The 26,325-nt window shown below is 49.9% G+C and overlaps 1 protein-coding gene across 14 annotated transcripts in view; it reads left to right on the forward strand.

The window, feature by feature from the left end:
- Positions 1-26,325, forward strand: part of GRAMD1B (GRAM domain containing 1B) — a 272,813-nt gene that overhangs the window by 145,969 nt on the left and 100,519 nt on the right. Inside the window, exons 1-2 of one of the 14 annotated variants that reach the window (XM_070047580.1) lie at positions 14,951-15,026; positions 15,594-15,637. The exons of 11 other annotated variants lie outside the window; for them this stretch is intronic. The gene's annotated coding sequence lies outside the window, so the exon portion shown is untranslated. Of the gene's footprint in view, positions 1-14,950; positions 15,027-15,577; positions 15,638-26,325 lie in introns of those variants that run through there. 2 more of the 14 variants (XM_051819315.2, XM_070047583.1) reach the window with 2 other exon arrangements.

Genomic DNA, 26,325 nt, shown 5'->3' on the forward strand with positions numbered 1-26,325 from the left:
CAGGGCTAGAGCTGGGAGATTCCTTGATTTGGGGTCTCTCCTGTCTCTCCCCCTGTGACACACAGGGTCGCAGGCATGGATGCCCACCGACCTTTAGTTGTCGACCGAGAAGAGGTCTCTCCCCCCGGGGCTCTCAGGGTGGCATGGGGAGGGTGGGGACTGACTTCATGTGATGAGATGAGTCTGGGGTAGATGAGTCTCGGCTTTTCTGTGGCTAGACCTCAGTTGGGCACAGGGACTGAACAGATAATGACAAAATAAGAGATTTCTCTGTTCCTATGATGCGGCTCAGGTAGCAGGGACAAGATTTTCTTGTTGGTGAGTGTGTGGATTCAGGAATGCTTTGAAGACTGAAAGGCCTTAGTCTCAATCCTGGCTCTGTCGCTTACTGGCGGTGGTATTACCGGTCGTGGTCGCGCAGGGCAAGGCGGTTGCCGGAACGAGTTCTGTGGGTTCTTTTCCTCAGCTTAATGTATAAATAAGCAGCCAAGAAGCAATTTGCAAAGAGGCAGAAACTTTTATTTATGACAGAAAAGAAACTTTTAGTTGATTGGCAAGTGACAGAGAAAAGTGTCTGGTCCCAGAGGAGACCAGGCGGAGTGCCCGCATGGGACACTGGCTGTTAGGAAGGGTCCTGGGTTTTTAAGGCATTACTGCTTTTCTTCACTGGGTCCTTTAGTGGGGGTGACCACTGGATGGGATTTCATGCTGTATGTTGATTAGACTGGGGCTCATGGATATAGTGGAGGGGTTATCTCCTGGAGATAGTCTGTCTCCTCAGGGGCTCTGCCCCCTCCTCTGCTAGCTCTGGGTGGAAGTTTGCACCCACCCTGGGAAGGTGTGATTTAAGGCTGCAAGCTCACACATGCAGTGGGGGAGATGCCGGTGGGTCTGGAGACAGGCTTTTTAGCCACAGCTGGCAGCCTGCTTGTGGACATTCTACTTACGTCTGAGGGGCCCACAGACTCCCCAGCCCTCCTGGACGGCCTCAGGTGGCACTTCTGCAAAAATCATTTTTACTCTCCTTGGTTATTGTCAGCAGACGGTAGGCTCAAGCTAAGCCTGGGAGGTATGTAAAAGGTGAGTTTTGAGCCAGGGCTGGGAGGTTTGAGAGCTTTCAAGAGTACTTCAAATGCTTTGTGGAAAACAGTTAAGAGATAAGTGTATTCTGCTGCAAAAAGTTGGAATCCATGAAACATTTTTTTCAAAATGTGCATTTTCCATGAACTTTTTCAAGATCCTTTGAAGTCCCTTGGATAGGTAGGATTCAAAAATTCTTTGCACCGGAATAAGTTTCTTTTTTCATCGCATTTTTCATGCACTTACTGAAGTGCTCCACAGTTAAGTTAGAAATGACTGAGAGGAGGTTGACTGCCAGGCAACGCCAGTCCTGGAAACTCTGTTCCTCATACTGGTACTGGTGCAACAAACAGTGGCAGAGAGCAAAGCAAGATTGATTTAAGTCAGGAACTTCCTGCCGCAGCAGCCGGGAGGGGCCTCTAAGAGAGGAACTGTGACCAGTGGAGTCTTTTAGGCACACACAGTTTTTTGGGGGGAGAAAAAAAAAAAAAGAACCAGATAAAAATCAATTAGAAGGTGGGGACAAAACCTATCAAAAGGCCAGATTTGTAATATTTGCCTTGTGTAGCTTGCGCAGCTAAAACAAAAGAGGCATCAAAAGGGTGGGATGGGCTCCTTGGTCTTGGTAAAGGCAGCTTTTGGGAAGAAGCGAGCATTTTGCACCATCTTAACAGTTTTCACCTTTCCTCATTCTGACCCGGACCAACCTAACTGCCTATTAACCTGTCCATCCCCTCGCAGTACTGGTGAGTAGTGTTCTGGGTGAGAAGCCCAGAACAGCCTTGAGAGTGGAGTGAGGACCCCAGAGCAGCAGGTGTGTAGACTGGCTTCCTAACATGCAGGTGGCCAGCTGGGACCTTGGGGAGTGTGGGCAAGAGGGGTGTGTCTCGTCCAGCTGGCTTGGAGGAGGGCGCATCTCAGAAGAGACTCTCTTGGTTCAAGTGGTGCCGTATTCGTGTCCCTCTGTGAATAACTCTGAGGGGTCCCAGATGGTCTTGTTCAGATCCCGGGAAGGGCAGTATGGGGCAGGAGAGAGCATGGGTGGAGAAGACTCGAGCTCTGCCTCCCTCCCTCAGCCTCAGTTTCCCCATGTGAGAGTGGTCACTGTCTCAGGGAGGCTGCTGTCTTAGTCCTTTCAGTGTTGCTGTTAAAAGAACTAATTCGGGCAGGGTAAGTTTTTTAAAGAAGAGAGAAGTGTGCTTGGCTCCTGGTCCTGGTGACTGGAGAGACCAGACAGCTGTCAGCATCCTGGTGAGGGCTCCCTGGCCCTGCTTCAACATGGCAGAGAAGCAGAAAGAAGAGCCACATGAGGAGCCGGCCAAGCGCACAGGGTGACCTCTGTGTAACAGCCTGTGCTCTCAGCGTTACGGGAAACAGCAACGAAGAAAGGAGGCCAACCCGATTCTTGTCTCACACGGAAGAAGAATTTCCATGTGGACAAGGCAGTGAGCAAAGCAAAATTTATTTAAGTTAGAAATGTACCACTGCAGCAGTCGAGAGAGGGGCTCCAAAGAGAGGAAGACCCAGGTGGGGTCTTTGAAACACAGTTTGGGTGAGCAGAAAAATAGCTAACAATGATTATTCAGAGGGCGGGGACAAAACCCGTCGAAGGCTGGGATTGTAATCCTGTCAAGCCTGTTCAGAACAGTCCTCGGAGGGGTGGGATAGGTAACTCCATCTGTCTATTCTCAAGATAAAACTAGAAACTCAAAGGAGTGGGGTCAGCACATTTGTCTTGCTAAAGGCAGAAGCAAGCATCTTGTCCACTCTTTTTTTTTTTTTTATTAATTTATTTGAAAGGCAGGGTTACAGAGAGGTAGAGGCAGAGAGAGAAAGAGGTCTTCCATCTGCTGGTTCACTCCCCAAATGGCTGCAATGGCTGAAAGCCAGGAGCTAGAAGCTTTTTCCAGGTCTCCCACGCGGGTGCAGGGGCCCAAGGACTTGGGCCATCTTCTACTGTTTCACCAGGCCATAGCAGAAAGCTGGATTGGTAGTGGAGCAGCTGGGACTTGAACAGGCACCCATATAGGATGCTGGCACTGCAGGCGGCGGCTTAACCTGATATGCCACAGCGTGGGCCCCAGCATCTATTGTTAATCATTGGTCATGGAAGTGGCTTGACCTGTGACTGGTGCCCTGCATGAGTTTTGTGTTTTCTGGTCCACGTGCTCAGGGCATCACATGGTCTTGTGGAGGATAGCACATGTGGCCTTTGGAGAGCAGAACCCTACTTAGATCTGGATTAGGCTCTGCCTTTGGAGAGCGGGGTGCATGAGCACGTGGGTGCTCCTGTCTCCCCCTTTCCTGCCTGCGCTCCCAGCTTGTAGCTCCTCTCTGGCGGTCCTTGCTGCTTCTGTTGCTGTCAGCAGAACTGTCTGCAGGTGTAACCGTCACCTGCTCCCTGTTTCTCCGACTCTAGCACTTCTGCTTCGCTGCCTGAGAAAGGAGGGGGATGTGTTAATTATAGCTCAGCAAACTATTCTGTCTCTGCTGATGCCACACTGGGATTTAGGTTTGGACAACTGGCAGGAAGGATGGTAAATTTCATTCCCCAGCTTCTGTGCTTCCTGCTGGGAGAAAGCCCATCCTCCTACCAGCCATAGTGGAGAAGGAGTGTGAGTGGGTGACGACTCGTGGAGGCTCAAAGCAGAGAAGCCAACCTCAGCCTTGTCCTGCTGCGTGCAGCCAGATGAAGTCGGGGACAAAACATCAGGGTGCTCCTCTCCGCCACTCACTGGTTAACAGTGGAAGCTCTCAGCACTCACTGCAGAGGTCACTCCTTGCGTAACATCTAGGTATTGAAAAAGTCATTGTGAGACTTGCTTTGTGGCCTAGCAGATCAAGCCACCTCCTGCAATGCCGCCAACCCATGGTTTCAAGTCCCAGCTGCTCCACTTCCGATTCAGCTCCCTGCTAATGTGCCTGGGAAAGCAGTGGAAGATGACCCTTGAGACTCTGCATCCACATGGGAGACCTGGAAGAAGCTCTAGGCTTCAGTCTGGCCCAGCCCTGACTGTTGCAGCCATTTGGGGAGTGAACCAAAAGACAGCAGATCTCTCTCTTTGTAACTCTGCCTTTCAAATGAATAAAAAAAATTTTTTTTAAGCAGCCATTATGACAGAGGCTGATCTTCCACCCTGGGTACAAACAGCTATCAGTAAAAATTTTTTGAGTTGGTACTACTGATATATATGTCTGAATTGCATATAAGGACTTTTGTGCTAAATGTTTTGTATATAATATAGTGCAACAAATTTCAAAACAATGAGATAAAAAGTAAATATATAAATTCTAATTTCTCTCTGGTCTGCCATGGGTAAGAATTCATGGGCCCTTGATAATCAACAGCCCGTTAGGTGACCAGGATTCTAAGTCAGTGCTCCTCAGCCTTGTAACTTGCGAAGGGGCTTGTACTGTGGTGGTGGGTTAAGCAGCTGCCTGTGATGCTGGCATCCCATGTGAGTACCAGTTGAAGTCCTGTCTGCTCCACTTCTGATCCAGCTCCCTGTTAATGTGCCTGGGAAAGCAGCAGCAGATGGCCCAAGTGGGCCTCATTACCCACATGAGAGACCTGGAGGGAATTCCAGGCTCTTGGTTTCAATTTGGCCCAGCCCTAGCCATTGTGGCCATCTGAAGAGTGAACCAGTGGGTGGACACACTGTGGACTATGGTGGGCCTAGGAATTTGCACAGTTAAGGTATATTCCAAGTGATACTGATGCAGGTGGTCTTGGGCCATCAAAGAGAAACATGCCCTTGCCCTCCCCCGCCCTCAAGCCTCCTTGATCCTGCTCTAGCTGGTGTCAAGTACACAGTTTAATAGGATGGGTTGAGCCTTTTCTGCACACAGCCTGGGGACACAGCTTGTGCTGTCCCTCACCTGTCTTCTCCATAGCCCAAGAATCACCATTCTGCAGCAAGGTGAAAGGTGGGAGGGGTAAGAGCGTGTAATTAAATTAATCTTTGCATCTTATCTGTCACCGGCTTTCAGGGTTACTCAATGCTTCTTTTCTTCTTGTCCTCAAAGCATGTGAGCCACAGGAATTCACTGCTGGGCTCTCTCTCTCTCTCTGCCATTTCTTTTTAGTCTGAAGGTGAAACTCTTCCATCTGAGATGGGGGCTGGAAGGGTGGAGGTTTGTGAGTGCTCCCTGTGCGCCACCTCCTTGGGTAGCACTGTCTGTGACCAGGATGGGTGAGTTAATACCTTGCATTCAGGTTTGGACTTTGGAAATTCCTAGTTAATTGGTTGACTTTTTTTTTTTTAAAGTCACTTGTTATTTACTTCTTTTTTTTTAATTTTTATTTGACAGGTAGACAGTGAGAGGGAGAGACAGAGAGAGAGGTCTTCCTTCCGTTGGTTCACCCCCTAAATGGCCGCCACGGCCAGCGCTGCACAGAACCAAAGCCAGGAGCCAGGTGCTTCTTCCTGGTCTCCCATGTCAGTGCAGGGCATAAGCACTTGGGCCATCCTCCACTGCCCTCCCAGGCCACAGCAGAGAGCTGGACTGGAAGAGGAGCAACTGGGACTAGAACCTGGCACTCATATGGGATGCTGGTGCCGCAGGTGGAGGATTAACCAAGTGAGCCACGGCGCCAGCCCCAATTGGTTGACTTTTGAAACTCCCTGAATGGGACCTGGCATTATGGTACCATCTGTGACACCAGCATTTCATATGGGCACTGGTTCGAGTCCTGGCTGCTCCTCTTCTGACCCAGCTCTCTGCTAATGTGCCTGGGAGAACAGCATAAGATGGTCTACTGACTTGGGCTCCTGCCATCTATGTGGGAGACCCAGATCAAGTTCCTGGCTTCAGCCTGGCCCAGCCCTGGCTGTTGGGCCATTTAGGGGGTGAACCAGCAGATGGAAGATCTCTGTTTCTCCCTCTCTCTCTCTCTTTCTCTGTAACTCTGCCTTTCAAATAAATAAATAAATCTTTTTTTTTAAAGAATAATAATAATAAAAAAAGAAACTCCCTGACAGATGTGCTATGGGGTCAACTAGGAGAATGATTTCACGTGCTCAGCTCCTTGCCTTCTCAAAGAAAAACGGATCTCTTGCCGGCATTTTCTGGCTGCCTTAAATGCTGGATGAATTTGCATCTGGCTGAGAGTACAGACTTGGGTCGCTGAAGTGGCATATGACTGTCGTCTTTCCCAACCGTGACTTTGTATCAAATGAATTATCTGCCTCTGAATAATTTCCATAATGAGAGATTAACAGGGGTCTCTTTCAGCAAAGAAACCGCTAATTAGAAGAAGGTCTCACCAGTCTGCACATGTGAACAGTGAATCCAGGACAGCGCGATGTGTCTGTGTGCCTAGTTCGTGGGAACAACATCTGAGTTCTGAGGTATTCTTTGTTACTGTGACAGGTTGAGTGGTTCTAATCTGAACATCAAAAATCTCAAATGCTCCCACAGCTGAAGCTGTTTGAGTGCTGACATGATGCTCCAACAGTTTCAGATTTAGGGCATTTCAGAGTTTGGATTTTTAGATTACGGATGCTCAATCAGTAAAATCTATGCAAAAACTGCAAAATGTAAAAAACTCCAAAACCTGAAACACCGAGATCCCCAAGGATTTCAGAGAAGGGAGACTCCACCTGTGATAATAAGAGCTGCTGTTTTGAGGACTTACTGTGTCCTCAATGCTGCACTTTCCGTGTGTTCTCATTTTATCAAAACAACCTTATAAAGTTCTGTTACTATTACTGTTCTACTCTTTCTAGAGGAGGCTTGGATTGTGCACTAAGCTTGTGAGTGTCAGAGCAAGGATTCAAGTCCAGAGTTTAAGTTCTACCTGTAACGCTCTCATTCTTCCTCAAGTAGGGTTGTGGCTGTTAGGGCACTTGGGGCCCTGTGTAGAACCTACTTTTCCTTGCATCTCATGAATCTTCCTTCTAAAAAAGGAAGATTTGAAATGCAGAGAGACAAGCAACCAGAGAGCTCCTATCTGCTGGTTCAACAGCTAGGACTAGGCTGAAGCTGAGAGCCAGGAACTCAATCTGAATCTCACATACAGGTGGCAAGGATCCAGGTACTCAAGTTATCACCCGCTGCCTACTAGGGTACAGTTTAGCAGGAAGCTGGATTCTGGAACTGAGCCCAGACTTGAACCCAGGCACTGCAGTATGGGATGCGGGTGTTCCAAGTGTTGTCTTTACTGCCTGCCCCTGATGGATCTTTATTTACCAGGTTCCTAGAATTGGAACTCCAGGGGTGGAGGTTAGTGAGAAGTCTCTTACTGAAGGTTGCCTCTTGGAAACCTTCAAAACAAACAGAATAAGAGAAAGGAGAAAAATGACTCAGAGAGAATATACTGAATACTGGTTCTGAATGATCCAGTTAAATATGCCGTAGAGTGAAATGATTTTTTTTCTTTTTAATCACTCTTGAATATGTTTCCTCATACCTTGTTTTTGAGAAACGACTTGGGACTTTAATCAGATATAGGTAGGAAGTTCTGGTACATATTTTTGGATAACATCTCTCTCTTCTTTTTAGATTTATTTATTTGAAAGACTAAGTACCAGGGGGAGAGAGACAGAGACAGAGACAGAGAGAGATAGACAGACAGACAGACATGGAGAGATATCTTCCATCACCTTGTTCACGACAGCCAGGCCTGGGCCAGGCTGTAGCCAGGAACTCCATTTGCATCTCCCATATGGGTGGCAGGGACCCAAGTACTTGGGCCACCATTTGTAGCTTTCCCAAGTGCTTTAGCAAAACCAGATTGGAAGTGGAGCAGTTGGGACTTGAACCAACACTCTGATATGGAATGCTGGTGTCCTAAGCGGTGGCTTAACCTGCTGGGCCACAGTGTCAGCCCTGGGCAACATCTCTGATGATGTCTTTTGGTTTCACTATTAATGCCCATGCAGCAGAGTGGAACTGAGTTTACTCTTACCTCTCTGCAAGCAGCAGGTAGAGCCCTTCTAGAAATTGGCGTGGGCTACGAATGTCCTCCACCCTTCTCTCTGTCCCCTGGTAACGCACCAGCCACTGTTTCCCGGGCACAGTCCCCAGGCTGCTGCTACTGTCCGGACTGCCAAGGATCTGCAAATATAGTGTCTCTGCGCCCCCATTGCTTGTTTCTCTCTCAGCTTCAGCAGCAGTCACCTGAGGGTCTCCCCAGTGGCCGGCATGTAGTAGAGTCCAGGCATTCAGACAATTCCTACGTTTTCCATCCTAACTCTGCTCCCAGCACCTGCCTCCCCAGGCTGCTGGGAGTGGGAACCTGGGCAGCTCTGGTGCACCACGCACGGGACAAAGCTCAGGCAGTATTATTGGGCTGTTTCCCCAACCCCTCCCTGCCGACCCCTTGGACTTTTAATCCTGTAGCTTCCCTGCTGTTCTCCCTCAGAACCTTGGTGAGGTGAGCACTGAAGTCCCTTGCAATGTGGCTGTGGGATTTTGGGGAACACTAGTGCAGGCATTGGAGGAAACCCCAGAGCAGAGGAGTGGCAGCCTTAAATGCATTATGATCTTTTCCATTTTGGAAGCACTTGGACAAATGTGTCATCTGAATGTACAGCGCGGGGGCCAGCTGCCTGCGGGAAGTGGTGTGATTGTGCCTGGAGATGGATGGTAGGTAAGGGAAGGAGTTGCGTAACCATGGCTAACTTTGCACAGGCTCTGAGTGCAGATGGCTCACAGCATTGGGGAAACTCAGGGAGCACCACTGTTCAACCCCGAGTGCCGCAAGATTGGAGTCACAAGACAGCGTTATTTTGGCTAACACATTTGAATGTGCCTCCTCTGCATCAGACGCTGTGCTTCATCGCAATTTCACCACGTTTCTGTGAAATAATATTAGGACTTCTACTTATGGATAAGAAAATGAGGCCTAGAAAGGTTTCCTAACTTACATAAGGTACTAAATAATTAATTACTAAGCTTACGTAAGGTATTAAATAATGGGCTAGAACTTAGGGGCCGGCGCTGCGGTGTAGTGGGCATCTGTTCAAGTCTTGGCTGCTCCACTTCTGATCCAGCTCCCTGTTAATGTGCCTGGGTAAGCAGTGGAAGATGGCCCAAGTGCTTGGGCCCCTGCAACCCATTGGGAGACTGGAAGAAGCTCCTGGCTTCTGGCTTCAGTCTGGGCCCAGCCTTGGCCACTGAGCCATTTGAGAAGTAAACTAGCAGATGGAAGATTCTCTGTCTCTGTAATTGTCCCTTTCAAGTAAATAAATAGAAATCTTAGAAAAAAATAGAACTTGAACCAGGCCATTGGACTGTAGATTTTGATCACAGTGCTACTGTCCTGTCCAGTTCTGAGACCAAGGCCCAGGTAATCACACGCACTGCTGTGGCTTGTGGGAGTCTCAGTAGTTGCTAGCAACTCAGGAAGGTGGGTCTCCCCTTGGCCTATTGTGTTAGCTTTCTGTTATTTAAAATATCGAGAGGAGCAGTGTAGGAGGGAAGGTCTCTTTTGGCTTACAATTTGGGAGGTTTACTTTCCAAGACCTGGCATCCGACAAGGGGTGCATGGCAAGCCAGGAAGTGGAAAGACACAAGGTACACACTTTCCTTCTCCCCTCACTGTGGTCTGTCTCTATGAAGCTATCATGGTCTGATCGTGGGGTTCACCCTAGGAACATGATTCAATGCTGTCACTTCCCAAAGGCCCCACCTTTAAGCAGCATAATTGGATCGGCTTTTACTCTTAATCCATTAGCTGTTTTTTTTTTTTTTATTAAAGATTTATGTATTTGAAAGTCACAGTTACAGAGAAGGAGGGAGATGGAGAGAGATCGTCCATCTGCTGGTTCACTCCCCAGGTGACTGCAATACCCACGACTGGACCAGGCTGAAGCCAGCAACTGGGATCTTCTTCTGGGTCTCCTACGTGGGTATAGGGGCCCAAGCACTTGCTCCATCTTCTACTGCTTTCCCAGGCACATTAACAAGGGAGCTGGATCAGAAGTGGAGCAGCTGGACTTGAACCAGCGCCCATATGTGATGCCGGCGCTGCTGGTGGCAGCTTAACCAGCTATGCCACAGCACCGGCTGCTCTATGAACTCCTACAGGGGATTTGGGGCTTTAAGTGTCTGCATGAATTTGAGGCACCAAGTCCTGTTCAGACCATCTACCTGTCTTGTATACCTGAGGCACTAGGACATAGAAGGGCAGGGCCAGCAGCTTGGGCCCTTAGTCTGAGCAGGCTGCCCTGGGAAGCCAAGGGCCTGGGGTGCCCGTAATGTCCAGCTAGCAGGTCTTGCACTTGAATAGCACTCAGGCCATCTTCCTCACAGCCCAGGGTGTAATACAGCAGGTGAGTGGCCCTAGCATCTGAGCGACTCCTTTTCTCCTAGAACTTTCTGTCCCCCTCTCACCTTGACTGCTACAGAAACTCACCCCACCACCCCGACTTCTCGAGAGCGCCGTTAGCTTGGCAAGACCAACTCAGACTTGACTTTGGCTGCTGTAGCTGCCTCATCTAGTTCCTCTGAGGCTGGGCGGCTTCTCTGGTCCACAGCTTGGCTATGATGCTGGAGGCACAGCCTTTGCGCTCTGTCTCTTTGATTGCCTGTTGTTTCTCCTCCCACTCATGACCTGGTCAGTTTCCCTAATTTTCTTTACCTCCTTTCTTTCTCTTTTATTTTCATGTGGACTCCCACTAAGCCCCCGCCCCCACCCACACGAGCCTCCCTTAATGCCCAGACCATTTAGTATTCCTGTAGTGTCTGCTTCCTTTTCTGTCTTTTCCTCATTCTAGTGACTGTTTGCCTTTGTCTCTTGATGTCTTAGTTCACCTGTACAGCAAGATGGCTTGTCTGCTGTCCACGCCTCCCATCATCAACTCTGGTGACGGTGAGAGGAGAGGGCCTTAGAATTCTCTGGGGTCACTAACCCAGAGAAAGAACAGAGGAAACCAGATTTAAAAAATGAAACAGCTAACGCTGACGTGGCATCTACTGTGTGCCAGCCCCAAGTCTTAGTCCTTAAGTATGTTATCTTGGTCAGTCTAAATAACCGCTCAGCAGTGGATATTATGATCCCTGTTTTGCAGATGAAGAAATCCGGGCACAGAGAGGTTAAGTAACTTGCCCAAGGTCACACAGATGGTGAGTGGCTGAGTTAGAATCCAAGCTTATGCTCTTTCAGATCAGCTGCCTTAGCTGATGGCTAACAAGCGAGAGATAAACCACCCAGGCAGTTGCACGCACTCATGGGGAAACACACACAGCCCTCCTTCTCCTTCATTCTCCCTCTCTGTCTTTCTCCCTGTTCATCCCTGCAGAGGGGGCTTCACATCAAATCCTGCTGTGATCCTGAGAACCTTTTCCTGTTCCGCCACCCTAGAGAGAAAGCAGTTCACATTTTTTGGCATAGGCATCTGATCCTGATTTGCAATCTCAGGGTAGGCAGGGCCCTGAGGCTGCACGCCGGCCAGGGAAGCGATGCAAACATGGCCGCACACCCTCAGCTTCTGCAGAGAACTACATCTCCCAGAGTGCAGCAGGGGAAGTTGGTCTGAACTGGCTCTGAAACAGCCTCCCCTGCTTTCTGGCAGCCCCACCAGCTTCCAGAGGCTTTTGCAAGTGAGGCAGGTGCGGTGTCCAGTTTGGGAGCTGGGCTAAGGGGACCAAGGTCCCTGTCCCCCCCATATACCTCCCCGTACTCCTCTGCACAATTCCTCAGCCTCTTTTCAGAAGCGTGGTGGTGCTGTTTTTCCTTCTTTAACTTGGTGCAGTGCTTGAAGAGTGGGAAAGCAATACCCAGCCTAAAATGATCAGTACAAATAATGGCCCTGGAGGAAAAAGTGTGGAGTCAGTGACTCAACTGAAGAAATGTTAGGTCAGGTTGTTTTGTTTCCCTGTTTCTCTTTTAGCATCACTTTCTTTTCCTTCCTTCTTCCCTACTCTCTCCTTAAAGCTTCACAGCGTCCCCTTCCTCTTGTCCCACCCCCCACCTCCCAGGTTGTCTGTTCTGCAGCCCACAGCACTGTCCCTATTGCTTTGAGTTCAGGACAGGTGAATTGCTTTGTAAAATACATGCAGAGGCTTCTGGCTGCGCAGCTCCCCTAAACACTGTCCGTGAGTGTTCGCCATCCGGGGCGGTGTGGTGGTTCTTTAAGAACCCAGTAGGTCAGTGTTTTTGGTCATTTGGGAGCCTGGATGAGCCCTTTAAATGAACATGGTCTGATCTCTGCGTGACTTGACAAAATAGAACATCCTCCTTTGTGGGCACTCTCCTTCTGCTCTCCATCTGTTTGAACATTTGCCTGCCAGCCCAGGAACAGGCAGGACCGCAGGCCACAGCGCTAGCCGGAAGGAACAGCACAGGCTCTGAGCAGAGAAGGGGCTTGTGTGGAGTGGCACGGTGTCAGCACCGTGGCTCTGTGTGCTGTGTGGAGGGTCACCTCTGCTGCAGGGCCAGCAAAGCCTCTCAGCCCTTTCAAGGTCATTGCTTCTATGCCCACGGCCCAGGGTTTATAAAAAACCAGCAATGTGAAGGAGAGCCATTTGTTGACCTAAATTCTACTTCAGTTTCAGATTTCAGAGCATTTTGGATTTCAGGTTTTCAAGATTAGGTAGGCTTCACTGATAAAAACCCATGCAAATATTCCCAAATCAAGAAAAAAAAAAACTCAAAACACTCTGATCCTAGACATTTTGGGTAAGGGATATGCAATCTGTACTCTCATCTTTGTCCTTTTTATTTGGATGAGAGGGACTAGGAGAGGGAGAAGTGATGGAGTCTATGTTTTTGATGGCTTGAAAGAATGTTCTTTGTTATTTCAACCCAGATGATTGAATTAAAATTTGGGTGGGGTGTCTTGGTCTACTTTTCTGCCTAAATAAAGTGAATGTGAGAAAATTTGATTCTTTTTAGTCCAAAAGCAATTTTCACTGTATGCGGATTTGTTCCATTTTATAACCTCTGGATGTTCTAAGATTTTGTCCTCAAAATTTGATAATACGCTCTCTTATAAGTTTCCATCTTACAAACGGGGTCTCAAGGGAGGTGACGCTGTGGTTTTATATTCCGAGTCTGCGGGAGTTGGGAGCAAATTGAGATGGGAAAAGTGAAGTGGCAAGGAAATTGAGAGCTGGTGTTTAGTGATGAGTGCTTTGGATTCGGTGAGGAGGAAGTTGGCTCTGCTCGTGACTTTGGACAAGTCATTTAATGTCTCTGAATCTCAGTTTAATAATTTTTTTAAAGAGTTATTTTGCTTATTCAAAAGGCAGAGTTAGAGAGAGAGACAGAGAGAGATGGAGACAGAGAGACATCATTCATCCGCTGGTTTACTCCCCAAATGGCCGTAACAGCCAGGGACTGAGCCAGTCCAAAGCCAGGAGCCAGGAACTCCATCTGGGTCTCCCACATGGGTGCAGGGACCCAAGCACTTAGACCATCTTCCCCTGCTTTTCCCAGGTACATTAGTAGGGAGCTGGATTGGAAGTGGAACAACCAGGACTTGAACTGACACCCATATGGGATACCAGTGTTGCAGGCAGCAGCTTTACCTACTATGCCACAGCGCTGGCCCCAATAATCTTTTTTTTTTTTTTTTTTTAGATTTATTTATTTATTTGAAAGAGTTACACAGAGAGAGAGAAGGAGAGGCAGAGAGAGAGAGAGAGAGAGAGAGAGAGGTATTCCATCCGCTGTTTCATTCCCTAGTTGGCCACAGTGGCCAGAGCTGAGCCAATCTGAAGCCAGGAGCCAGAAGCTTCTTCTGGGTCTCCCATATGGGTGCAGGGGCCCAAGGACTTGGGTCATCTTCCACTGCTTTCCCAGGCCACAGTAGAGAGCTGGATTGGAAATGGAGCAGCAGAGACTCGAACCGGCGGCCTTATGGGATGCCAGCATTGCAGGCAACAGCTTAACCTGGTACACCACAGTGCTGGCCCCCCAATAATCTTTTAAATGAGGGAAAATAAGATCTACCTCACAGGGTTCCTGTGAGTATCCAAGGAGGTAATGATTTGCAGACAGGTTGTAAGCTATGGAGTCCTGGACAAGTGGGAGGTGTCACTATTACTGCTCCTGCTGTTAAGCCAGACCCTTGAGTGTTGTATCAGCTGGTAGTATTGTTGAGTTCATCTTCTTCATTCTTTTCCATTGCTGGGTTTTTCTGTGACCCAAGGGCTAGATTGGGGGTGGGGGGATGGAGGGAAATGAGAAGGGGTCTGTGTGGAAAGAGGCACCAGAAGACAATGTTCTTGCTTTTGCCCTGTGGCTTTTTTTCTGAGCTTTCGTTTCCTTACCTGAAAAAAAGGAGCTGCAGCAATCAGAGCCCGTTTCACCTCAACCTTTTGGGATCTGAAAAGCACAGGCAGGAAGGAATTAATATCCTTACCCCATCAGCTTGCTGGAGGAGCTGGTGGGAGGGGAAGACGATAGGAGGGTGGTACTGAGGCGTGCTTGGGTCTGTTTTTCCTTAGGTGTTCTCTCTGGTTGGGAGATATATCTCTGAGATCTCTTAATTTCCATGGTAGGAAGATCAGGGGCTCAACAGAGCAAAACCTGGTTTCCTTGCTGCTGTTGCTGTTGCGTGCATGCCGGCCTTAGCACTGGCAAATGCACAGGGAAGCCGTGCACCCCCGTGACTGAAGGAAAATCCTTGCACTTCCTCAAACGTGAGCAGCCGTCCCCCTCTTCCCTGGAGGGCTGGGGGTTCTCGGAACCCTTTCCTCCCGGGTTGCCTGAGTCAAGTGGGCCAGAGAGGAAGCTGTAGGCACTGCAAGCCGAGGAGCTTGTCCCTGCTGGGCAGGAAACCTAGAGTGATGAATGGGGCTGGATGAAGTCATCCTGCTCCTCCAATCAGGCTGCTCGGAGCGAGCCAGGGGCCTCTGCAGATCAGGCAGGCTGCCGCTCCTCTCAGGTACCTTTAGACAGAGGCTGCGAGTCTCTGGGAGTGGAGTGGGAGGGCGTGAACCGCCCCGCTCCCGGCTCCTGGGTAGGCCTCAGTCAGTCTGAATGTTATTGCAAGGTGAGTGGCTTCGCCGGGCGAATTCCTCTCCCTCTGCATTCTCCACTTGGCCGCCGCCGTGCTGGGCTCCGGCGCCTCCTCGCCCAGCACCTCCCTGCTTCCGTCTGAGTACCTGGAGGTCCTCACACCTGCTCCCACCAGCCCTCAGCCGCTTCCCTCGCTGCTGCCCCCAGCTCTCGCTCAGCACCCAGCAGCTGGCCTCCGCCCACAGGCTCCCCTCTTCCCCCACCCCGACCGTGGGTACCAGTTGGCCAGTGATGGGAGGGCAGGGCCTCCTTCGCAGGGCCCTGTCCCCAGCAGGGGGAGCCTGCTGCGACCCACACTTGCTTCCTGGGAAGTGGTACCAGACAAGGGGGAGACGCCCCCTGACTCAGCCTAATGGGCTTCTGTGGGAACACAGGCAGCCCCCGCCCCCAGCACCCCGGGCTGCGCTGGGCACCCCGAGGCTCTTCTCCCCAGAGGAGAAGGAGGTCTGTTCTGTAGCTCGGCCGTCAGAGGGGTGGTTCGTGCTCTCTGGGTGGACGTTTGTGACTCTTGCTTTTCTCTCTGGGTGGTGCCGCTCCGTAGGCCAAGCAGAGACCATGGAGCCGGCTGATATGGCGACAGTAAAGGTAGGATGGAAATGCTGCCGGCCGCACTGTGCGTAAGTGGCTTCGCTTGCCAAGTTCTGCCTTTGGTTCACTTTTCTCCCCCTCCTCGCCCTCAGCCACCGCTCCTGGGCTTCCAGGGGCTGGGTCAGAGAGGAGGGAAATGCCCGGAGCATCGAGACCTTGGAGAGGGGAGGAGGAGGAGCCCGGCCCTGCGGCGCTCACCCCCGCCCCTTCGCCTGGGGTCTGCGCGGGCGGGGCCGGGCCGGGCGGGGCGGAGGTGGCTGTAGCTCTCCCAAGGACTCACTTCGGTGTCGTCTTTTTCTGTAGCTTGGCCTTGTTTTTTGTTGACCTTTATTCTGTGTCTCGGTAGCCACCCCTCTCCTCTGCCCTCCGTCTCCACCCCACTCCGCCTCTGCCCTGCACGATGGTGCTGTCTGGATCCATTGTTGCCATCGCCACACGTGTCACCACCTATCCTGGGCTTCTCTGCCCCTCTGCCTGTTGTATAAGGAGTGGGTGGGGCCCCGGGGGCGTGGCGCTGGACAGTGTTAAAGCAGAGACGGTCTCATCCTGCAGCAAATGTTGGCCTGGGATTGGTGAGAAGTTCGTGTCTGAGTGGCAGATGCTGCCGCTGTCCCCTCCCACCGCTCTTCGGATGCCCCAATGGCAAGGCGGAGCTGGGTACCTCGGGGGATGGTGCCTGGATGCTGGGGTGTGTGAATCCTGCGGGCACGCTAGAGGGCGTTCCTGAGGTAGCTTTCTGCTCTCTCCTGGATACTGCTTGCAGTTTGCAATTTGTTTTTCTGTGTGTTTTTCCAAACAAGGAGGTTGAGCTATTGGGAGTGGATGGAGGCTCAGGCTGTGTCACCCCAGCCCCAGCCCCTGTGTGCAGGCAGAGACCTGTAGTCATTCCAGAAATATCTCAGCTCTTGTTTGGGAGCCTTGTTTCCTGAGCAGATGGCAGGGTCTCCTTTCTCCCAGAGGTGGAAGATTGGACCAGGCTCAGACTTCTGGAGCAGGTTGGGTGCCCTGTGCTGCTGTGGATGGGAGAATGAGATAGGGGTCCCAGGAGCAAGGGTACTGCGGACAGTAATGTGGATTAGTGGTCAGGACTGGGCTCCGGGAGTCGCAGAACTGGGGGGTAAGCTCCTTTATCCCACCCCCAAGTGCTCTGTGATCAGAACTTCTGGGCTTTCATCTCCTCATCTGCAAAAAAGGTGAAATTACATGTGTCTGTTGTTTTAACCAGATTGGATTTGTCAGATAATTGGGTTTCTTTGAAGGAAGGCGCACAAGTTTCTTTGAAGGAGGGAGAGCACACGTAAATGCGCACAGATCTCCCTGGACACCTTGCCTCTTCGTCTCACCTTTCCCTCTCTTTTCCCTTCTTCCACAAACACCTGCATACCCACCTAGAAGATGGGATGGTGCAAGGTGCAGTGACCCCTTGACCGAGTGAGGTGGCAGCCATGGGAACAGGCGACTGCAACTGTTTGGATCCCAAAACAATTTGCTGCAAGCGGTTTGCTCTGGGGCTGGAATGCTGCTGTCTGTGATGTTTGCCATGCCAGGGCCTTGCAGACCTGCTAGTAGACTAGCTCTTGAAGTTGTAAGTGGTTTGTTCTCCGCCAGGCTCTCAGGGAGTGGTGGTGGTGAGTGCTATGGGAAAGGTGTGGGTTAGGGGAACCGGGAAGTTATTCTGTGGTTAGTTTGAGAGCTGTGTTTATGCCTGCATTTGCATATGAAGTCAGAAACAGACACAGCCTCACTTTGCTTCCCGATTTGCCATCTCTTAATCCAGACTGCAGATTATCTAATCTGGTGTGGAATCTGACCTTGGGGCTGGGTCATTCCTGAGGTTAGCTTGGCTCCCAGGATCTTGTTAAGAGTGAATCTTAGTGGCTGGCGCCACGGCTCACTAGGCTAATCCTCCGCCTTGCGGCGCCTGGCACACCGGGTTCTAGTCCCGGTCGGGGTGCCGGATTCTGTCCCGGTTGCCCCTCTTCCAGACCAGCTCTCTGCTGTGGCCAGGGACTGCAGTGGAGGATGGCCCAAGTCCTTGGGCCCTGCACCTGCTTGGGAGACCAGGAGAAGCACCTGGCTCCTGGCTTCTGATCAGTGCAGTGCGCTGGCCGCAGCGGCCATTGGGGGGCCTTTCTCTCTGTCTCTCTCACTCACTGTCCACTCTGCCTGTCAAAAAAAAAAAAAACAAAACAAAACAAAACCAAAAAAGTGAATCTGATTTGCTACAGCTTTAGATGCCTCTATGCTATGATTCTTTGTCTTTAACTTTCTCTAATCCATTAGAAGGAATTTAGTGCCATCATTTTTAATCTGGGCCTGTGAACCATCAAGGGTCCTGGATAGACACTGGAGAGGATCCGTGAGCTTCTTCTCTTTGAAGGCAGACTTTTCGCTCTGCATTTTTCTGGGGCGACTACTCTGGCTGTCATCAACTCTCCAGAAAACTTATAACTGTTAATTTAAGGACCTTTAACTGAGCAAGATGCCCCCATAAAAAGCCTGTTTGCATAGCCCAGGTACAAAGAGAATCTGTGTGTTATGGCTAATGTACCAAGTCCCTGGTGATATGGAAAAGCAACTGAACCATTGAGTAAAAAATTCATATTGTGACTCTGGTAAGTCATTTACATGATTCGGATATCATACTTTAAATATCTGACCACATGTAAATACATCCACCTTATTTTTTTTCCTCTTTTATTTCTGAGATAGTACTCCCAAATTCCTCTTGATTCCAGTGTACTAGATTAAATTACCCCAGACTGAAGTAGCTTTGGGTAGAGGTATGATCGGTCTTGATGACAGCAGTCCCTGTGTTTAGTTCCTGGAGAAGGGCTTTTAGCTGTGTGGCTTTATTTCCCGGAATTGCGTTTTGAGGCTTTACTGTTACATATCCCAGGCACTCCCCAACCTCCTTCTTAAGGCTGTTATCTTCAGACTGGAGCTATCTGATGTTCTAAGCCCATGTTAAGATACATGGATGATAAATTGTGTGCTGAGAGTTTCTATCTCAATCTTGAACGAAGAGGCTGGCAAGCACTTATTTTAATTAATTAAATTGCCAATTTAATTAATTAAATGGATTAATTCATTCATTCAACGAATGTTTTGTTGCATGCTGAGTTTATGCCAGTGGATAGTTCAGGATGCAGGTTCCAGAGCTGGATAACACACAATGGCTGTGAGCAGGTGTGCTTGGGTTCTTGGGGGAGGCAGATGAGTAAACAAATTCTAGCAGTGCCAGGTAATAGGGTCATCATAGAAATGCAAGTCACCAGAGATGCACAAAAGAATTATTTGACTGGGCAGGCCATGAAGGGCTTTGTGGAGGAAGTGACATTTGATCTGAGACCCGAGGCGTGGGTGGGAGTTCAACAGGTGGACAAGAGAGAAGTGACCTAGCTATGATTCTGAACGAGACGTGTAGATTCAAATACTGGCTCTGTCACTTTCTGGCTCTGTGAACTTGAGCGAATGATCTGACCTCTCCTGATCTCAGCTTCCCCTTCTGATGAGGAAAGACACTATTGACACGCAGAGTCGTGGAGAGCATTACTTAGGTTAAGTGCCAAACGTGCCGTGTTGTTCACCGAGCAGTAACTAGCTGCGGTGGCCAGGTCTGCTGGACAGGAGATGGGGACAGCAGGAGTGTGGTAGAGTTGGGGTCACAGTGAGTAGCTTGGTGTGACTGGTACTCAGGTGCATGTGGACCACAGGAGGCAGGAGAAGAAACTAGATGCGTAGCTGGGAACGGAAAACCCTTGCATGGGACTCCGACTGGGTCGATTCTGGGGAGCAGTTGAAGGGCTTTGTGACGTCATTCCATTTCTGATGGGGTAACTTGGTCGTTGGTGATCCCATTTTTTGAGATAGGTACAGAAGGTCAGATCTAGAAGGAGATGTATAGGGACAAGGAAGAACTTCATTTACTCATTGCTGGTAGGTGAATTAGTTTAGGAACAGTTGAACATTTGTGTCTGAGATTAGGGGAGTGTTAGTAGAACTATTAGCACTATTATAGATGCTCCTTGACTTCTGATGGGTCTGTCTTGATAAACCCATCATAAGTGGAAAATGCATGTAGTACATATGACCTACCGAAGTCCAGTCTTAGCAACCCAACATGCTGTACCATGTTGATGTTTTCCCCTTGAGTGAATGGGAGTTGCTGGGACACTTGCATCTCTTATAAAAACTGCCTAGGTTCAATCTTGGTTCCACTCCTGATTCTAGCTCTCTGCTAATGGGCACACTGGGAGGCAGTAGGTGGTGGCCCAAGTACTTGGGTCCTTGCCATGCATGTGGGAGGCCTGGATTAGTTCCTGGCTCCTGGCTTAGGCCTGGACCAGCCCCAGCTGGTGTGGGCATTTGGGGAGTGAACCAGCAGATAGAAGATCTCCATCTGTGTTCCTTTCAATAAATTAATGAGTTTTTTTTTTAAGTTTGTTTTTTTAAATACTGTGAGTCGATGATGACCTAGCAACAAGGGCTGGTTGCCTGGGGAGCTCGTCTGATTTCCACTTCACAGCAGCTGAGATGCAGTGTCTCCTGCTTGTGGACTGTTAGAGATCGTAGAACTGAGAAAGTTGCTTTCATAAGGAGTCTAGGCTTCTTTATATTAAAAATTTCATGTTTTTTAAAAAAGATTTATTTATTTATTGAAAGGCAGAGTTACAGAGAGAGAGGTTTTCCATCCTCTGGTTCACTCCCCAAATGGCTGCAACAGCAGGAATGGCCAGACCAAAGACAGGAGCCAGGAACTTCTTCTGGATCTCCCATGCAGGTGCAGGGGCCCAAGGACTTGGGCCATCTTCCAATGCTTTCCCAGGCCACAGCAGAGAGCTGGATTGGAAGTGGAGCAGCCAGGACCCTAACTGGCTCCCATATGGGATGCTGGTCCTGCAGGCCACAGCTTTAACTCGCTGAGCCACAGCGCTGGCCCCTAAAAATATTTTGAACACAAAATTTAAAAGGATATGCTATAAAATTAAAAAGCTCAACGTATTTGACCTTCTAAAGCTTAACATATTGTCCTAATTTTTCCCAATTCACTGGAACCATGTAAGAGCTTCCTGGTGCCCACTGGTGTCAGGATGCCCCTGGATTGTCAAAGGGGCCTAGTGACTTCTCATGGAAGGGCACAGATGGATTTACAGAGTAGTGCTGGAAGCCAACTCTGGTTTACTCATGATATGTAACTTCAAAAAGTCAGTGGCAAAATTAAATGAAAGGATATTTACTTTGTTGGAAATTTTTTTTGAAATTTATGCTTAGTGTTTCCACAATACATATTTTCCATGAGATTTTCTGATGAAAAAAATCTGCATGGGTTTCAGAGCATTTTTGTACCAAGATAAACATATTATGCTGTCTCACGTCTGTTATGGAGTTAAGAGAATGTAGTGGTATCAGGGCTTGGTACACCATCAAGCATTTTTTACCCCCAGCCTGAAGACACTGATCAGAAAATACCCTGATGGTAGAAAAGGAAACCTTTTAAAATGCAGCCGATTAGATGCAGTCTGTGCCATCGAAATAAACCTGTGTTTATTGGCAGCGATAGCAGCAGTATGTTCTGAAGGCGCTATTTCTGGACACCTGTCATGCAAATAGAAAGTTCTTGTCTCCGTAAAAGATGATGACAAATTAGATCCTTTTTCTGGCCAGCTCTTGCATTAAGACCAGACTAATCAAGAAATAATGATAGCAGACATATTTAGTGTAGGTTAGCTGAGAATATTCAACATTACAAGTGGACTGATTTTAAAAATGGCATAACAGTTACCAACTTGCATTCATTTTGGAAAATAGATGTAAAATGCACCCTCCCCCTTTTTAAAAGATTTATTTATTTATTTGAATGTCAGATTACGGCATGAGAGATAGAGACACAGAGAGGAGAGTCTGCACCCACTGGTTCGCTCCCCAAATGGCCCCAATGACCAGGGCTAGGCCAGGCTGAAGTGTGGAGCCAGGAGCCTGATACAAGTTTCCTACATGGGTGCAGAGGCCTAAGCACTTGGGCCATCCTCCACTACTTTCCCAGGTGCATTAGCAGGGAGCTGGATTGGAAGTAGAGCATCCAGGACTCGAACTGGCTCCCATATGGGGTGCTGGCACTGGAGACCACGGCTTTACCTGCTGCGCCACAGCACTGGCCCCGATATGCCCCTTTATTACAGGACTAATTGCATTATACTTTGTTATTTGATTATTTCACACCCATGTCTTATATTTCTTATTAGTTTTTCAGCTTCTAGAGATGAGAAAGACAACATATTTTCCTATGAACTAAGGTTTTCCTGGGTCATGAATGTAATAGGTATAACAATTGACTGGCCCACCAGAAGTGTCATCGCATGTGTAAGATACAAAAATAGTACTAGTGGGGTCGGCATTCCATATGGTTCGTGTCCCAGTTGCTCTACCTCTGATCCAGCCTCCTGCAGATGTGCCTGGGAAAGCAGCAAATGATGGCCCAAGTACTTGGATCCCTGCACCCATGTGGGAGACCTGGATGAAGGTCCTGGCTCCTGCAGTTGGCCTGGCCCAGCCCGGCTGTTGTGACCACTTGGGGAGTGTCTTTGGCTCTCCCCCTTTCAGTAACTCTGCCTTTCAAATAAATAGATAACTTATCTTAGAAAAATAGTACCAACAAAATGAAAAAAAGTGGACACTTTGCTTACATAAAGGAGAAAGGGTAGATGAGGCTGCATGGGAATTAAGCTTTGGTCCTCGTGGTGTTGTGGTGGCTCCATGGCGGCTCCATGGCCACTGGCTGGAGAGGCTCGTAGACTCTCGGTTACGATGAACAGAGAACTTACTTGCAGTATGGCCCCAGCTGCCACTGACTCCTCCCAACAACCAGAGGCTTGTTCTAATCCCTACCTTTTTTCTAGAGGAAGGAGCTGGGGCTCAGGGGCAGCAAGTAATTCACTCAGGGTCACACAGCTGTGAAGTCTGGACTTGAACCTGAGTCTGATACCAGTATCTCCATCAACCACAACACACACCTCCGGGACTGGCGTCCAGCCGGGGTCAGTTCTGAATGCGGTTTCTCCAGGTTTGTCCTATCAGCAAGTGATTTATCTGCCAACAATAGATGCTTGTCATGCCCTTGGCCAGGAGATGTGGCCACTGTGCAGTAACAATTCATCCTCCACCCCGCATCCCCGACCCCACAGTAATACTTAGTTGAAAAGGAGAAATCCCCATTTTGGGGGAGGAGAGCCAGAGGCAGCTGGCCGTGGGTGGATGGTCCCCCACCCTGAGAGAGCCTGAGCTTATAAGCACCCTCCTGAGTCCCTACCACCATCAGTCACCCTGAATTTCTCCTGCGAATAAACCAGGGAGGACCGGGGAGGGTAATTAGAAATCTGCCGTGTTGCTCCCATCTGGCAGGAGACACGTTTCCTTTGCTCTGCATGCAATTAGAACAATGAGTGGAGTCAGCAGCTTGCCCTCTCCTGGCTGCTGGGGCCTTTCTGGGGTGTGTGTATCTTTCTGACAGTGGGGCTCTCACCTCCTAGGGGCTGCCCTTCTGTCTAGCAGCAGAAAAGTTCTTGTTCACAGGGACATTCAATGAACAGGTCCTGCAGTTAAACCAGCCCGGAGTCAGGCGGTCTCACACGCAGGAAAGCCACGGCGGTGATGTTGGAGGCAAAGGTGGTGTGGGAAGTGGGGGCGTCCCCTTCGCAATTTCCAGTCCCAGACAGAGCAAGTGCTAAGGAAACAGGTCCGTGGGTGTTCTGAGCCATGTGCGCAGGGGCAGGGAGAGCTTAGCTTTGTCCTAGACTGAGTGCAGGAGATACTTCGTGTTTATGTCCTGGCTAAGAGGGAAGTTCCCAGTTTGGAGCAAGATGAGGGGCTGGTGCCGCCCCAACTGTGTGCTCCTGATTTTACCAAGTAGAGTTGCCACTCTGTGTGTCAGGTAATTGATTCCTGGGGCCCCTGCAAATGTCAAAATCCATGGATGATCATGTTCTTTATGTAAGATGGTGTGGCGGTTGCCTGTAACTTAGGCACATCCTCTCATACATTGAAAAATTGTTTTAGGGGCCAGTGCTGGTGGCGCAGTGGGTTGAGCTGCCCCTTAGGCTCCGGCATCCTGTATCGGAGTGCAGGTTTGAGTCTCAGCTGCTCAGCTTCCAATCCAGCTCCCTGATGATGTACCTGGGGAAGCAGCTGAAGATGGCCCAAATGCTGGGACCCCTTTCAGCCATGTGGGAGACCAGGATGAAGTTCCTGGTTCCTGGCTTTGGGGCCATTTGGGGAGTGAACCAGTGGATGGAAGATCTCCACCATACCCACCCCCTGCTCCAACTCAGCCTTTCAAATACAATGAATAAATCTTTTGAAATTATGTTGTTTCAAAAAAATTAATTAAAACAGAGACAGACTCACAGAGAGGGAACTCCCATTGGCTGGTTCACTTCCCAGATGGCCTGCAACAAAAGCTGAGAGCCAGGAATTCAGTCCAGGTCTTCTGCAGTGGCAGGAACCTGACAACCTGAGCCATCACCATTGCCTCCCAGGGCCTGTGCCAGCAGGGAGCTGGAATCAGGAGCAGAGTCCAGGAACTCTGAGGCAGGACTTGGGCACCTTAGTGTTTAGGTGCTTATACCTAATATAGGGGGCCGGCGCTGTGGTGTAGTAGGCTAAGCTGCTGCCTGCAGCACCGGCATCCCTTGTGGTCCTCGGTTCAAGACCTGGCTGTTCCACTTTGGATCCAGCTCTCTGCTAATGCACCTGGGAGGTCAGCAGAAGATGGCCCTAGTCCCTGGGCCCGTACACCCAGTGGAAGACCCAAATAGCGCTCCTGGCTCCTGACTTCAGCCTGGCCCAGCCCCAGCTGTTGCGGCCATTTGGGGAATAAACCAGTGGATGGAAGACCTCTCTTTCTCTGTAACTCTGCCTTTCAAATAAATAAGTAAATACCTAATGCAGTGTAAATGCTCTTCAGAAGTTGTAATTTTTTAATATTTTTGATCCAGTTAGTCAAGCCCACAGATGGGGGGTTCACAGGTCCCGTGTGCCAGCTGCACCACATTGTCTAAGGCAAGAGCTGGCTCGGCATAGAAGGAAGCAAACCAGAGCTCCTGGAACGAGTGTCTGCTTTTGTCTGATACCTCAGCAGGCAGCTGTGTGCCCTGCAGGACATTACAGATGTGCGACCACTTTAAATCCTAGAGTGCCCAGATGTGTACCCTGTGTCTGGAAACCCTGTTGCCTCTGTCTTGTCCTCAGCCCTCTCCTGGGGGCAGGAGGAGGCTGACTAGAGTGTGACTTGGCCCATTCTGTCATTGCCCGAAGGAACATTCTGGATTAGCAGATTGTTACGGAATTAAGGAATGGTCAAGGCTAGAGGAGGTGAATCTGTCTCCCCCCCTCCCCCAGCCCCACTCCCCAGAAGCAGAGGAGGCATTCTTGAAACAACCTCTGCCAGCACTGTGGCCGGGCACTGCCCCTTGCTCGGCCCATGTCACTGGGATGGGAGGGGTAGCTGAAGGACATGGGTGTGCAAGAGGGTAGAAGGGAGGGGAGGGCTGTCACGGGAGGCTCCCAGCTGGGAGCTGACACAGATGAACAGGCCAGAAGGCAAGGCCAATGCCTGCAGCCCACACTGTCACCTCAGAGCCAGTGACTAATAGTGGCAGAGGGTGAGGAGAGGCGCCTGCCCAGGGAGGGAGGGAACAGGGAAGCGCTGGGGAGCACCTGATCGGTGCAGCTCTGGCCATCTGCCGGTCCCTTCACACTGGCTCTATTGACTGCAATTGGGAGTTTGGAAGAGGCTCCTGGCTAGAGGAGGAGGGAGGCTTGTTGCTGAAATGGTGTGTTTGGGAGGCTGCGCCTTCCCCCGCTGCGCCTCTCTTGCTAGCTTCCTGACCTCCAAAAGGCTCCTTAAATATAACACTCTCAGCGCCTGATGCCTCCCCTGCCTGAGCTGGGAGCTTTGATTCCCCAGCGTGTGACTGCAGCACTGCTCTGCCCCAGTTTTGCCAGCAACTAGAGGCATGCAGTAATGCCCTGTTACTGCAGCTCCCCTCTGCTCCAGAGATGGGCGACGGACTTGAGATAGAGGGAGAGCCTCCAACCCTGCCGTCTATTTTCTGCTCCAGATAAGGAGTCAGAGGCTTGGAGTGACTTCCGCAAGGTCACCAGGAGGCCCGAGCTCCTACCCTCACCCTTAGGGAGATGGAGTCAGGAAGGCTGAGTTTCCCTTGGGCTCTGCCACAGCTCAACGGAAGCCTTAGATGTTAGCTGACATTGCGGTTCATAGCTGGAGGATTTCCCGTGGCCTGGGGGCCTTGGGCGTCTGCAGGCAAGGTCACCAGCAGCAGGCTCTGGTTAAATGGTGACCTCTCTCCTCTTCCAGTCCCTAATTCTGAATGGAGCAAGAAACACATATGTGGGCCCTGGTTCGAGACCCAGCTGCTCCACTTCCCATCCAGCTCTCTGCTTCTGTGCAGAAAGCAGTGGAAGATGACCCAGTTTCTTGGGCCCCTACACCTGTGTGGAAGACCCCAGAAGAAGTTCCTGGCTCCTGACTTTGGCCTGGCCCAGCCCCAGCCATTGCGGCCATTTGGGGAGTGAACTAGTGGATAGAAGATCAATCTCTCTCTCTCTGGAACTCTGACTTTCAAATAAACTAAAAGAAAAAAAAAATCTTAAAAAAGAAACACACA

Source organism: Oryctolagus cuniculus, chromosome 1 (genome assembly GCF_964237555.1).
Source record: "Oryctolagus cuniculus chromosome 1, mOryCun1.1, whole genome shotgun sequence".
Taxonomy (NCBI): domain Eukaryota; kingdom Metazoa; phylum Chordata; class Mammalia; order Lagomorpha; family Leporidae; genus Oryctolagus; species Oryctolagus cuniculus.